The 2,956-nt window shown below is 39.3% G+C and overlaps 1 pseudogene; it reads left to right on the top strand.

The window, feature by feature from the left end:
- Positions 1 to 395: 395 nt before the first annotated feature.
- Positions 396 to 2,956, top strand: part of LOC107702045 (uncharacterized) — an 11,789-nt pseudogene continuing 9,228 nt past the window's right edge.

Genomic DNA, 2,956 nt, shown 5'->3' on the forward strand with positions numbered 1-2,956 from the left:
ATATATACATGAATCTAAGTTTAAAGTGCTGGGCTGTTGGAACAATTTGATCCAGACTTCAATAAAATAGAAAATAAAAAATAATTGGCCTTTAATTTAGCTTTGGATAATAGGTGGAGCTTCCAGCTAACCAGAAAGTTCTGGAAAAAAAAAAAACCTAACCAGTGAGTGCAACCAATGAGTTAATTATGACTTATGTTTGTCTTTGTCCTAATAAACACAGCTGCTTTTGAAGTAGCCAATCAACACAACCAATTGCTAACAAGTCAATTTAAAATCTAACCGTCACACGTTGTCATTCGCCTTGTAGCTTAGGATATTGTGTTTTAGTGCTAATGTAGTTTTGGTAGTGTTTTAGCCTACCATACTACAGACACTTAAGTCAATCAGTGGCTATGGCTTTTGGATTGATTTCAGGGTAATTGTTGAAGGTCTTTTTTATTTTCTATATGATAATTGTATCTTATGGGACTTGTTGTATCTTTCTGATTAGAGGACTTCTACTTCTGTGTGCAGTAACTTGGGCTCTACATAACTCTAAAAACACATTACAACAGTCCTTCAGACTACCAGAAGGTAAGGGCTTACAGAGAGATGTCTTTTTATTATGAGATTAATGCGTGTTTGGTTCTCTCAAACGGTGTTGTCTTTTGTCTTGCTCATAGTTCCTACTGAAGTTGAATGCAAAGCCCATTCCCTGTTTATCTCAGTAGACCTACCTTTTTCTGGGAGTGAGGCTCGTTTTGAGGCAGTTGGTGCGTTTGAACTTAATTTCTCCCTTTTTTTTGTGTGTGTGTGTGTGTGTGTGTATTTCTAAAGTTCAACAAGATGTGGGATTTTTTTTCTTTCTCCTCCCTCTCTCCTTTCTGATCTGTTAGATGCCACCGGTGTGTATCCTGTCACAGAGAGCTATGGGGGGCTCAGTGTGGTTACATCTACTCTGTCCAGCCTCTGTGGGGTCGTGTTGTATTCAGAGCCTCATACTTCTCCTGTCACACAGACAATCAGGTACAGAATACATCCATAATGAAGGATCACTTTCAGGGTAATGTGAATGTGACCCACACTACACTATCACAGTGTAGAGTGTCCTGTGACAAGACTGGTGTTATTGCTGCTGACATTTCAGCTTTGTCACAGAATACAATTTAAAATCTATTCATACTGCAGTTTCTATTTTAAATAAGGCCAAATAGTTAATGTAGGATATTGTATTTTACTCTGGTTTATCGTAAAGGAGCTTTCGGTCAATTATTTTGTGTGTTTTTGAGTTGACTGTGAGCCATTTACCTACAAATTTCTATCTCCGGTTGATAGACAAAGTTTTTTAATCTTGTATCTTAAAATATAAGACTGTAGTTTTGTGTAGAAAATTATTATTCCTTCCAGAATGATGTGATCTTCACGTTCATGTTTGGTGTATTCATTATGGATCAGCATGGCAAAGAATCATTTTTCAATGTCTCCAAGACTTGCTCTGTTCCTCCTTTCTCTCCCTGAATTATTTTGCTGTTACAATAAAATGTCAAAACCAGTTTACTCCATATTAAAATGCAAACAAATAAATTAATAAAATGCCTCATAACAATGCTCAGAGTACTTGTTAAAAACCATAATCATTTAAAAGTCTACGCGTGTATATAGGGAATTGGTGATCTCCTGTATTTTTCTGTTCGATCTGGGGATTGTCAGTTTATTGGAGTTCCTCATCTGGTGTCCTGTTAACTCTTCCCTGAGTGGTGGTAGCCAGTCTCTAAAACTAGACTTGTATAGCTTCCTAGCAAAATCAAGATGCAGTTGGACTCCTCTCTCCGCTAGTGTGCACAGTCCAAGAAGGGAGAGGGCATTGGAATATCCTTGATGCCTTTGGCCCAGTATAATTTTACAGACCCGTTTCTGCACCCTTTCCAGCTTTTTAACTTGATTTGTAGTCAAAACTGTGCCAAACAGGTACTGCATACTCTAACACAGGCCGCACATACCCTGTGTAGATGACCAATTCTTGATCTCGAACACCACGTTTGTTTAGCCGGCGTAGAGTAAACGGCTTTCTGTTGGCTGAGGACAGCATGTGATCTACTTGACCATCCCATTTCAAATCTCTCTGGGTGGTACTCCTAAGATTTAAGTCTCAGATCTCCCAAGTGTTCTGATCTATAGAAAGTGATGGGTTTCATTTTATGTTTCTCTACCCAGATGCCAAGATCATTCAACGTCTGTTGGAGAGTACAGGGCAGATGAGGTGTCCACCTCTGAGCCATAGTCATGTTGTCAACATTTCCAGTGGTCTGTGATCCTGGAGGGCACTGTTAATCAGTGATCGAAAGATTATGGGTCCCAGTATGGTTCCCTGAGCAACGCCACGAGGGATATTCCCAATCAGATAGATATCCCTGATAACGCACTCTTTGATGACTTAGACAAATTACAAATCCATGGAATGAGGCTAGGTCTCACTCCAAGATCCAGGAGGCACTGAACTGCTAGTGTATGGTCTACAGCATCGAAAGCCTTGGCAAAATCAGTTGTAATTTTAATGTTGGCTGGCCTTAGACACAAAGTCCATCAGACTAACTAGATTGTGTTGTGGAATGGTTCTATCAACTACCAAGCTGCCTAGGATCAAGGTTTGGTGTAATATTGTTCAAGATCCATTGCTCAACAAATTTCTCACAAATTTTTAGGTGTCTGTGAGATCTGATCTACCTTGTCCTACAGCTGGCAATATTAAAGATTAAAGAACTTTTCATGTCAGTGGTATTGCGGTTGAAGTGATCCAAGCCACAGTGTTTTTCAGACAGAACTGGATGGTGGTCATGGTGGATCTGGTTGCTGCCTGTTCACTAGGTAAGAAATTTAGTTAACACTGGTAAGAACACTAACTGGACGAACTGTTGTGTATTAAAACGATGAGTGTAAAAAGGCACATGTTGATTTGAACAATGTTACAGGAGTT

The sequence above is a fragment of the Sinocyclocheilus anshuiensis genome, unplaced genomic scaffold, assembly GCF_001515605.1.
Source record: "Sinocyclocheilus anshuiensis isolate Anshui unplaced genomic scaffold, SAMN03320099.WGS_v1.1 scaffold318, whole genome shotgun sequence".
Taxonomy (NCBI): Eukaryota; Metazoa; Chordata; class Actinopteri; order Cypriniformes; family Cyprinidae; genus Sinocyclocheilus; species Sinocyclocheilus anshuiensis.